The following is an 11,515-nucleotide window of genomic DNA, read 5'->3' on the forward strand; positions in this document are numbered from 1 at the left end:
CGCCTTTCCCTGCTGCTCGCTTCTCCCATGGCTCGGGGAAATGCACCCTGTGCCCCCCTCGGTGCCGCCCCTCGCCGCTGCCCCCGGGGCTGCCCGGCGCCATCTTGAGGGCCCCAGGCCTCGGCCTCACCGTGCTCACCCAAAGGCCGTGAAAAGCAGACAAAGACACACACCCAGAAAGTGCCCTGTGCTACCCAGGTCAATCTTTTGTCTACAGCATGAGCTTGCTTTCAGAGTCTGCATAAGATTGTAAAATCACCAGGAGAAACGAGCATGAACAAGTTCTGCTATGGCAGTATCTCAAGGCTTTGAGGGAGAGGGTTGTGAGGGCCTATTAACTCACAGGGATGCACAGAAAGTGTTGAAATGGAAAAAATAGTCAAAACCATTTAGAACTGGGAAGGAAAATCTGAGACACTGGCAGCTAGCACCTCAGAAACACGTGGCTTTTGCTCCTATCATCTGAGAGCTTGCTGAGCAGGAGCAATTCTTTGAATTGCATCAGCGTGGCCATGGCAGGAAAGGGAAGCGAGCAGATGGATTTAGTTTCTCCTGCCACCCCCTGAAATCCCAGTTCTCATTTGTGTGCGCTGCAGATTCTGCATCAGGGGCCTGTGGCCCTGAGTGGGTGGCCGCCGCCTAAAATTTGGAACGGCGCAGGATGTCTCCCAGACCAAGCCTGCCACCAACTCAAATGTCTACTGCCCTGACAGTCCCAAGTGCTCCCTGCAAACTGAAATCAGCAACCTGGGGTGGCGATCTTTGTTTCACAGAGCAAATGGCCGCTGTTTGTGTTCAGGGGCCTGTGGCCCTAAGTGGGCAGCCACCTCCAAAAAATCCAAACAGCGCAGGATGTGTCCCAGGCCCCCCAACTTGCCACCACCTCGAACTTGCTCTGCCCTGACAGTCCCAAGCTCACCTGGCAACCTGACACCAGGAACCTGGGGTTGCGAGCTTTGTTTTCCAGGGAAAAGGGCCGGCGTTCTTGGTCAGGGGCCTGTCCAGGGCCCTGAGTGGGCTGCCGCCTCCAAAAAATCCGACCGGCACAGGACGTGCCCCAGAGCCAACGTTCCACCACGTCAAACTTGCTGCACCTTCCCCTGGCCTTGCTCACTCCTGTGCACCTGCTACTGAGAGAAAGTGACTGTGAAGCCTGGGTCACCTATTTTCACCCGGGAGAACTGCTCCAAATACACAGGAATCTCCAATATGCAGGAATCTCCCAGTATGCAGGAATCTGTGTCACCAGTGAGCAAGAAGACACTATCTAGACAGCACTGCAAACCAGAGGAAACCTGATTCTAGGCAGCTTCCTTGCAACTGTCTCCCTTATAATTGATATTTTATTGTTTCCTTTGCAGGCTTGCGCTTATCAATGACACTTTGCTGTACGAAACAGCTGGAAGACTTCTACCTCCTTTGCCAAATTCTGGGGCAAACTGCGGTGATAAATGAGCCCTGAAACAACATGATTGATAGTTCTGTAGCCTCAAGGTGCACTGCAGATCCTTTTGTACAAATCAAATCCTGCTTAAGTCTCCTTAAATTTCTCAGGGTGACCTCTCTTCTTCCCTCTCTCAATTCTTGTTATTAATCACTGAAAGTCTACCTTGCTTTTTAAAATGTTATTTTAATTAAGGGTCATATATTTCCATTTATTTTCCCTTCAAGTAACATTGGGCCTCAACCACTGTCAGCTCAAAGGGGACAGTGTATGTCTGGTCAAAGAAAACACTGCTTGTAAAGACAAGAAGGCTGCTGGGCTCTTGGCAAGTGCATGCGCAGAGACACTGATCCATGTGCTGATGAGCTGCTCTCACTGCTCCTTCATTTGCAGAAGCTGCCAGTTAAAATCACAGCTGGAAACAAATTAAATCTGACTTTCTGACTTGCCAGAATGCACTATCTTTGGTACCTCTGATGCCTTTTTGGCATCTAAGACACCTTTTTGGGCTACCTGAAAACAGAAGCCAGACAAAATTAAGGCAATAAAAAAGCATTTCTATTTATTGAACGGCCTTCAGGTACATTTAGGGCAGATGAAGCCCCGCCAGGGCTGCACCCAAAAATGGACCACGGCTCACAGGTTTTCACACTTTTAGAAGTTTGGGCCATTTGCATATTGAGGGTTCATCTTCCAATTCCAGCTTCAGGTAATGAAATCATTTACCCCAAGTTTGCTCCCCCCAGCTCACTTTTGTTTCCATCTCTGGGGTCCTGCAGCAGTGAGGTGTCCTTGACTGCCAGGCCTGGAGAGGAATTGCTGTGTCTGCCCAAAATGGGAAAGCAGCAGCTCACACTGTGTGTGGAGTTTGGAGTTATACACTAAAGAACTGCAGGGTTAGAAATCGATGGAAAATATAAAATCTGAAATGCTAAGGCATCACCTGTGGTAAGGGAAGGTAACAATGGTACTGCAGAGAGCACCTGCCCAGCTGGGGCTTTACCTGCTGTTAGCAGGGAGTTCACAGCTGGAGCCCTAAATCTGCTCTAAGGCTACTTTGATGCTGCCATTCATTTCCAGGCACTTTGGGAGGACAGCTGAGTGACAAAAGCTTCAGGTTTCCCATCTGAGTGGTGACTCTCTTGTCTGGGCTAAGCAGTACATTAAGTTGCCTTGGAATCTCCATGTGGGAAGTGCCATATAGTGCAAAGTATTTCTATTGGTGCACTAGAATAAAGATTTATTAGCAAAAGCCAAGAAATCTCTGCAGCAGGACAAAGCCTCCTAAGTTAGCCTTGTAGCACCACACTGGGGCTGAGAAGTCCTTCAGACTCTCACAAGTGGGAGTTATCCTGGTGATGGGAAGAGCAGTGTTCAGTGAGAGGAACCCAGTCGGTTCTGCTTTCAGAGACTCTTCACTGAGCCCAGCCACAGCATGGATGTCCATGAAGGCAATGGGTGCCCTGAGTTACGTTAGTTTTTAGGAAGATTCACTGCATAAAAACGTTGTGAAGCATTCCAATGATGCCTCGGGTTTTAACTTTTCTATTTTTCACACTCTGGGTTGCTTTAGTGTGTGCGTCTGGGTTTAGTATTGGGGGATGTTGAGCCCTCTGTACAGAGCAGAGAGACAAAACAATTCCTTCTCTAGCTGGGGACCAAGGACAAATCATCCAAATCTCAGGCCCAAGGGCACAAACAACGTGGGTTGAAGAGAGAAAAACAAGCAGGATGGGACTTCATGGGCTAAAGCTAGAATTGAACAATTAACTCCAATATGCAAATGGAGCAGAAGTGATCAAAGTGAGAGACCCCGTGAGCAGTTGTGCATTTTGTGACCATTTTGGGTTCACCTGGGCTGTAGACATGGCTGGAGTCTTGTACTGCTCAGGGTGTATCCATTGAGGCCTTTTCATAAATCCCTACTTTATTCATTAACTCAGTCTAGCCTCTGTTCTAGGGCAGCCTTTACAAGGCATCAGTTTGGTCAGAATTACATACTCAAACCACTAAAATTCTAGTTTTTCACCCTGTGTCAATTCACCTATTACACTACTCAAACCCTTTTGGCTTGTAATTCCTCATACAGTGTTGGCAGCCTCTCCCAGAAAGTAAAATCGAAGCCACAGGTGCTTTTGACTTCTTGCCTGGGTCTCTGAGCCCCCTGCCAGGGACTCGAGACATCCAGGGCAGCCAGAGGGATGTCCTGGACTCCAACAGTAAGATACTTTGGATCCTAAGTTATATTATTTCTTCCCTAGCTGTGAAATGAATGGTACCTTTAACCCAATGCTGTATATACCTACTAGTAGTATCTTTTTGTCTTTTTTCCTGAGTAGTATTAGTTTGTTTTAAGACTTATGTCTGTTTTGTGTCTATTAAAGAAAGAATTCATTCTCTAACAGACTGTGTCAGCTATTCTTCAAAAACCTGTGAACCAGAGTGGGTTTTGGGGTGCTGGCCACCTCAATAAACTTCCTGCCTGCTGCCAGAGACCTGGGCAAGGGGCAGGGTCTTATCTAAACCCCCACATCCATTTGTAAAAGTGAGTCCCTGCTGGCCCCAGCTCACCAGGCAGCTGGTACCGCTCTGCCCCGCTGGCACCTGCAAGGGCAGCAAAACGCACAGCATCACTGCCTCAGCCTGGCCAGAAGGCACTTCTCACACCAGTGGCTTTATTGGGGTGCAGGTATTTTGCAGCAGTTCCAATGCCTATCTCCTCCCCCCTGGGCAGAGCATCTCACAATGGGTCATTATGAGTCACGAGGTGTGTCCTTTATCACCTGCTCCTGGACAGTGTTATCTCTGAGTCGTGGGGCAAGGCATTGATGGGGCTATTAACAGCAGATAAGGAAAACTGCCCCAAGGCAACTCCTACTCAGATGGTAAACAGGAAAACGTTTTGTTTTTTTTTTAATCTTGGACAATGGCCAATAGAAGAGGGCAAGGAAAAAGTTTTGAAAGAATCTTGGAAAACACTGCATGAAAGGTATATTTTCTATACCTTAAAGAATTCTCTTTAAACAGCCCTGGTTTCCCTAGCTCTTTTCCCAGCCAGAGCAGGAAGTGCTGCAGGGCCCAGCATCCTCTTATGTCCTACCTCCATGCCTACAGCACTTCTGTCAGCAGGCTGGCACTGAGCTGTGTCTGGCAGTCCTGCTCTGAGCTGCTGATGGTGGGAGCAGTGTGTGCTTGGTAGGGAAGAGGCTGTGATCCAGGGTTTCCTCTGGAGAGCAGCAGGAATGAGACCTGCAGCCAGACTGGGGCTTCTCTCTGTTGTTACCATCTCTGCACTGGACACGCTGTGATCAGCACCGCACCGACCGCTTCTTGGGGCCGCTTTAGTGAATCGTGTGGCTGTGTGACAGCAAGAGTTGAGTGTGTGCCCCGTGTGTCTAAGCAGAAATAGGGAGCAAGATAAAACCAACCTGAGCTCCTCATTTTGGGGAAGCCTTTAATAGAGGTGCTGAAGGGAATGTCTTTCTCCCAAAAAGCCAGGGAATCTCAGGAAAACGGGAAACTGGACAGGACAAATGCAGATCTGAACCAATGTGGTTAATCAAACATTCTCCCCTTATTCAAGATAAGATAGTATTTTATATAAGCTTCTACACAGTTTACAGTTACAAAGACACTCTGATTGGCACACTAACATTGTTTACCTTTTCCTTAAGGTGTCTAAACTTTTCACACTGCAGCTCTACTCTAATTCATGCTCTGATAGCTGATTACTTTGTAGGTACCTTAACATAATTTCTAACTGTGCCACTACTGAATTCTCACTGCATCAAAGGCTTCGAGGCCCCATCAAGGCCGCTTGTCAGGCCTAGTCTGACTGGGTTGCTCAAACCTCATAATTCATGTCCTCTTTCTCTCAAAAATGCTGCAACACTCCCAAAGCCATTTAGCTACAGAATTGGAGGAAGACTTGCTGAATACTCAGGTGAGAAAATAGGAATGAAATCGAGAACATATTGAGCTGCAGCACCTCCTTGTATGACAGGCCGTTTTAGGTAAGAAAGGTGTATGTTCAACCATTGCCAGGTCAGAAACGCTGCTTTTCCCGAGCAAAACTAATTGGAATCATCTTTGCAGAAACGGCCTCTGTCTTCTGCATTTATCCATCCTGTGATGACCAAGAAGCAGAGGACTGACCAAGAGCCCAGCAGTATCCAGCCAGCAGCTGCTGGCCATTCTTCTTCTTCCTTGGACCTGCCTTCCACATCCTGCTCAACTTTGAACCTAGCTCCAAGTGTCAGCTCCATTTCCACCTCCACCCATCAGCCAGAAGAGAAAAATAAAATTCGGACTCTGTCTGGAATCCCAGCGCCTGTCAGGGTGCAGGGGAAGACTCCCAGCTCCAAAGGTGAGAAAACAGACTTAGACAGGGGGAAAGAATCCCATCCTTTGGATTTCGATAAAATGCTTGCCATGAGCAAAGCCAACGAGATGAACAGAGAGTGCAGGACCCATACAGAAAAGGAGTCACACAGTCCAAGTGCAAAGGGTATGAAACTGATGGACCACTTTTAGATATGCTTCCATTTCATTTTTTACTGGATATTGGTATGGTTTTTTAGTCATATCTAGCCTCCCATCCACTGGCATCTCCAAGTCGTCCCCACCTTCATCCCCAAGCCTGTCTTGGTGTCAGGGAATGTCCCAAACCCAAAGATGCAGCCCTTTGCACTTGGCCTTGCTGAATCTGATGAGGTTCCAAAGGCCCCACTTCTTGGTCCTTCCAGATGGCATCCCATGCCTCTGGTTTTGGCAAACTTGTTGAGGGTGCACCTAATCCATTCTAGAGGATGCATTTGCTGAGGGTGCACTTAGTGTCATTCTAGAACATAGCTGAATGCTTGAGCTTACAAACTGGGGAAATCATATAAAAGCAAAATGCATAAAAATATTTTTTCATAAAAACTTCCCATCCAGCATCACTCCTTTACCAGCTTTTAATGACTGTTTCTTTTTAATGCTTTACATTTGGATTCTTGGAGATCTGTAAATGACCATCAAATAGAGGCTCAAAAAGCCTTGGTACATCCTTTTGTATCAGCTTCCTTGCCTTCTCCAAACCTCCAGTTTGAACTATTTGTTTCTGGTTTTCCCTCTCTTTAGGAGAAAAAGCAGAGGTCAGAGGAGCCCAGCAAAGCAATTCAGGTCCTGTGCCTGAGAAGAAGAGGATGATGTCTGTGAGACTTGCAGACATTGACTGGAGCGGTTGCGCTGCTGTTTACGGCCGACCCTACAGGGACAGGGTGATTAATTTACTTGCTCTGAGGGATTACAAGGAGCCAGAGTTACTTGCTCAGCTGCAGAGAGATGGAGTCAGGCAAAAGGACAAGGATTCCCTTGGAAAAATCCTTCAGGAGGTGAGATTGTGGAGCTTGTGCCACAACTTATTCCATCATGCTATTCTGCCGTTCATAATTTTACTACTTCCTCACCTGTTTAAATTAGAGACTTTTCCAATACTCCTTTGAGTTAAGTTCCACTGGGATGTCTTTCTCATAGGCTTTCATAAAATGCACACCCATTGAAAGATGCAGTAAATCCTTCCTTCCTTCTTAAATATTCCCCATCCACATAGGCTTTTGCTGAATAATGCAAGCATTAATATACCGAATAGGACTATTTCCTCTTTAGCTAGGAAAAAGCATCTTGGAACCTAGTCAAAGGACTCCAATTCAACATGGATACACTTTCAGTTGATCCTACAGTGACTTTAAGGAACTGATTCCCTGAACCTGTGAGGTTTGTTGCAGTGTTTGCCCAGGGCAGTGGCAGGGATTTTTCACCCTGAAGACATTCACAATATAATGAGAGCCACGTTTTGCCATCCCAACTCAAGTAGCCCATGTAGGTTTCTGTAGTTTGCATATATAGGTGTAATGAACATTTGTTTTCCAAAATGTCTGCCTGTAAGTTGCTGACCTGAATGCAAAGGATAATTCCTTCAGGCTGAAGGAACATCTGTTTCAAACCCTTCAGACTGATTTGCCTGGCTACAGCAAAACTGAGAGAGCAAATTTGAAGTTAATACTTTCTAGGTAAGTTCAGTCCTTTGGGGAAGGAAAAGAGCCTTTTCAAAAGAAAGCCCTGGGAAATGAAGCCTAGGTTCTTAGAATATGCTGAGGCAGCAGGGACGTGCCAGGATCCTGGCCCTGCACAGGACACCAGGTGCCCAAGAGTGCTGTCCAAACACTTCCTGAAGCCTTGCTGCAGGGACCACTGGGCTGGGGAGCATGTTGCAGTGCTCAAGCACCCTCTGGGGCTTGAATGTTTTCCTGATATCCTGCCTAAAGCTCCCTCAACTCAGCTTCATGCTGGTTCCTTGAGTCCTGGCACTGAAGGTCTGCAAGGAAAGGACTATGACAGTTGATATTTTGGCCTTGTAACTTGAAATATTGGACCATCCTTACAGAAAAGCAGCTCCATCTCAGAACCCCACCAGCAGCAGCCAAGCAACATCTCCAGGGCCTTCTGAGAGAGATGCTCCAGCAAGACCTGCTCAGGTATTTTGTGCATTTTTAACATTCTGTACTCTGTATTAGGTTTCAGCAGACTTGCTGGTGGTATAAAAGCTGTGATGTGAATGTGCCGGACCAGTCCTAAGCATGGTTTGCCTCAGACATTCCAAGTGCTGTGACAAGAAGGCTGTGATGAGAAGAGAGGATCCACCAGGGGTGGAGCAGCACTGTCGTGAGCCAAACTTCTGCTCTGCCTGAACACTTGAGCTCAGTCCCCACCCTCAACTCATTCCCTGGAGAAGGCCTCAAAGGGCTGGCTCTGCAGGGAAAATCTCCTGTACATAAGAGGCTGCAGCAGGGTGGGGCAGATGGGGCCCTCTCGCTCTCTTGTCCCTCTGTCTCTCTGTCACTCTCATTGCTGACTCCAGCTCTGCACTATCCATGTGGCTGCACCAACACAGGAGCTACAGAATGGTGATATTTCCTCAGTCCCTCCTCTGCCTCTGTTTCTCTCCTCCCTCACTCTGCCTGGGCACACATGGCTGTCCTGTTCTACTCCATCCTCAGGTTGGAAGTTTGCTGGGGGTGTGGAGAGCTTCTGGCTCTGTGTTGTGGCTTGTGAGTCAGCAGCTGTGAGAAGGTCCTTGGGAGGAGCTGAGAGATGATTGAAGGGCACTGAGCAACAGCGAGGGCTTGCTGGTAACCACTTGTGACACTCTCTTGTACAAATGCAAGGGCTTGTTAGCCAGCAGCTTTTGAGTCTGCACAGCAGGTAGCCTGCTGGATTTAAGACAGCTGCTCCTAAAAGCACAAGAGTTCCTTGACATGTGGCTGCTGTCTTTGTTCATCCTGATGAGAATTCACAACCAACCGTCACACCCTGTACTCCTGAATTCTAAGAGTGAAGCACTAATCTCATTTTTAACACATAAAACTCTAAAACAGCCAGTGCCTCATCAGTAAATCATGTGGATGTTTGACAGCAAAAGCTGAGTATTTTCCTGGTGTGTGCAAGCAGAAATTGGGACCCAGATAAAACTTACTGGATCTCCCCTTTGGGGAGGTTTTGCTGGAACTGCTGAAGGGAGTGGCTGCTTCCCAAAGCCTTTTATCAGTAGACTTGGAGAAAGACTGGCTAAGTCCTAAGATGAGAAACTAGGAATGCAATAGAACAGATATTTACCTGGAGGTCCTCCATGTTTGACAGCTGTTTTAATTTAAAGAACATGTGTTTTCAGCCTTTGCCAGTTCACAAATCCTGCTTTTTTTAGAATGGGAGCAAAACCTGACCTGAGTCAGAGATTAATGAACTGTTTTGTTATTGTTGTAGAAACAGCTTTGGGCTTCTGGCTTGACCAGTCCTGTGATGAGCAAGATGCAGAGGATTGAGCAGTAGCTCAGTTACCTCCAGCCAGCACCTGGTGGCCACTCTTCTTCCTGGGTGCTGGCTGTGACATCCCATTCTACTTCCTACCTGTCTGCAAATGTCGGCTCCATTTCCCCTGCACCCATAAGGTTCAAGAAAGACACAAATTTCTGAGTTCTACCATGACAGCACTCATGTGCTGAAGACTACCATGTCAAAAAAGATGTGAAGAGAATTCAGGAGGCTGAAGCAGTAGTGTCCCTTGGATCTCCGTGAAGGTATCAATGTGCAGCTTTTCCTAACTCCAGTGTGGATAACAATGGAGTAAAGATTTGATGATTAAGCCTCTGCATGAATTGAGGTGCAAGAAAGACCATATTCCAGAGTCAATAGTACAGACATTCTTTAATAGTAAATGTCAGCTAAGGAGGTAGAAAGCTAAAGGAGGAGATGGGCCAGGTGGGGAGAAGTGCTGAGATGAACACCGAGGTGGGTCAGGCCCGGATGGGCCCTCCCTTCCTGCAGTGCAGCTGCAGAGGCTCAGCTGCAGCAGTGCTGCTGCATCCCCTCATCGTATTTGCAGTGCAGGAGGGGAGGGAGAAATGGGTGTGGGTGTGTGTGGTATAAAACACTGGGAATTGCTCCCAGCTTGTCTCAGAGCAGTGATGTTGGCAAGGGCAGGCAGGCTCCTGCAGCTCTGGGGCTCTGGGGCAGCTGTGGCCTTTGGAGCAGGCAGGGCCCTGGGCCCCGCTGGGTACAGCCAGGGATGCTCTGGGGAAGGCTGAGGGCAAGCCTGGCCCTGCAGGGCAGCAGTGCAGTGAGGCCTGTGCTCGGGCTCTTGCTAGCAAATGTCACTGGGCAGAGGCCAGTAGTCGAAGCTGCTGCTTCTCGGGAACCTCTCATAATGCTGAAAGGCATCTGGAGTTTTATTTTCAAACTTATCCTGCACACCAGTCAGGCGCATCTGGCCTGGGATGCATAACTGGCATATGTTGTTGTCTGTCCTTGTACTGAATTTAAACTTGTTAAAAATTAATTCCTTGTAAATATTTATCTCAGGATGGTTTGAAGTGTTTATTCCCATGTGGAATGAGTTTTTGTCATTGCAAAGAGAACCAGATCTCCAGGCCCAGAGGAGCAGAAGCTTTGGGGTAACAGTGTTGGCATATGGCATCGATTATTCTCATTGCCACTTCATCTTGGGTTTGTATCATGAGCTTGATAAACCTCACACCTGTTGATTTGAGCGAGAAGGGATTGAAGAGTGGCTTCAAGCGTTAATGAGTTTTGCCCTCTTTAGGAGCTGCTGTGCTTTGGGTTGTTGTTGTTGTTGTGGTTTCAGACTTGTCTAGAGTTTGTTCTTAGGTGTGTAATACAACAGCCTCAGTTTGCCAATTTCCCAGAAAGATGGTGGCTCACAGAGAAAAATACCTCCAAACTCAAACTGAGAGTAATTTTATTTTTTTACATGAATAAAACCAGACTGGCCTGGCTTGGTAGCCTCTGAGTCTGCCTCAAGGCTATTTGAAAGAAAAGGTCATGAAATTTTAAACTCTGCAGAAATGTTGACATGCCCTAATTTTCTTTTGATTTCTCCATCCTAGGGTAGCTCCAGCTACTCTGAGATGAAGAGCAGATGCCAGCACCTCCACAAAAAGCTGTCCCACATTCAGCAATGAGTATCTGAATTTGGCAAGCAGCAAGTGGAGTCCTGGCACCAGTCGTCTGCTTCAGCAAGGAAACATCTGTGAACTCAGGCTGTTTTATTTTAAAAGAAGATTAAGTTCTTAGGATTCTTCAAGTTAGGATTGAGTAGATGATTATTTGTTAAAAACATAGGATTAGTTAGTCTAAGATTACAGAATTTAATACTGAACTTCAGCAATAAAGAAGTTGCATTCTTGTTAATGCCTTCTCTTACTGCCACTTCTCTCCAAAGAAGTATTTTTTCCCATACTGGTTGGGGGATGGGCCAATTAAATCCACTTTCTAAAAAAACCACTAATTTTACCCTAAACCAACCATTTTTGGCACCCAATGTGAGGCCCAAGAAAGAAGAAAAACCTGCAATGATTGCACTTCGTGCTTACTCTGTAGTGGCACAAAGCCGTCAGTAACCATGTAACTTGAAGTGGTAATGTCTCTCGGGGTGGGGGCCTTCACGTGTTTCTAGTCCCAAGGCCTTTTTGAAGTTGTAATACCTTTCTAGTCACTAGAATTATTTTCTTTTCT

Source organism: Lonchura striata, chromosome 30 (assembly GCF_050655825.1).
Source record: "Lonchura striata isolate lonStrDom1 chromosome 30, ASM5065582v1, whole genome shotgun sequence".
Taxonomy (NCBI): domain Eukaryota; kingdom Metazoa; phylum Chordata; class Aves; order Passeriformes; family Estrildidae; genus Lonchura; species Lonchura striata.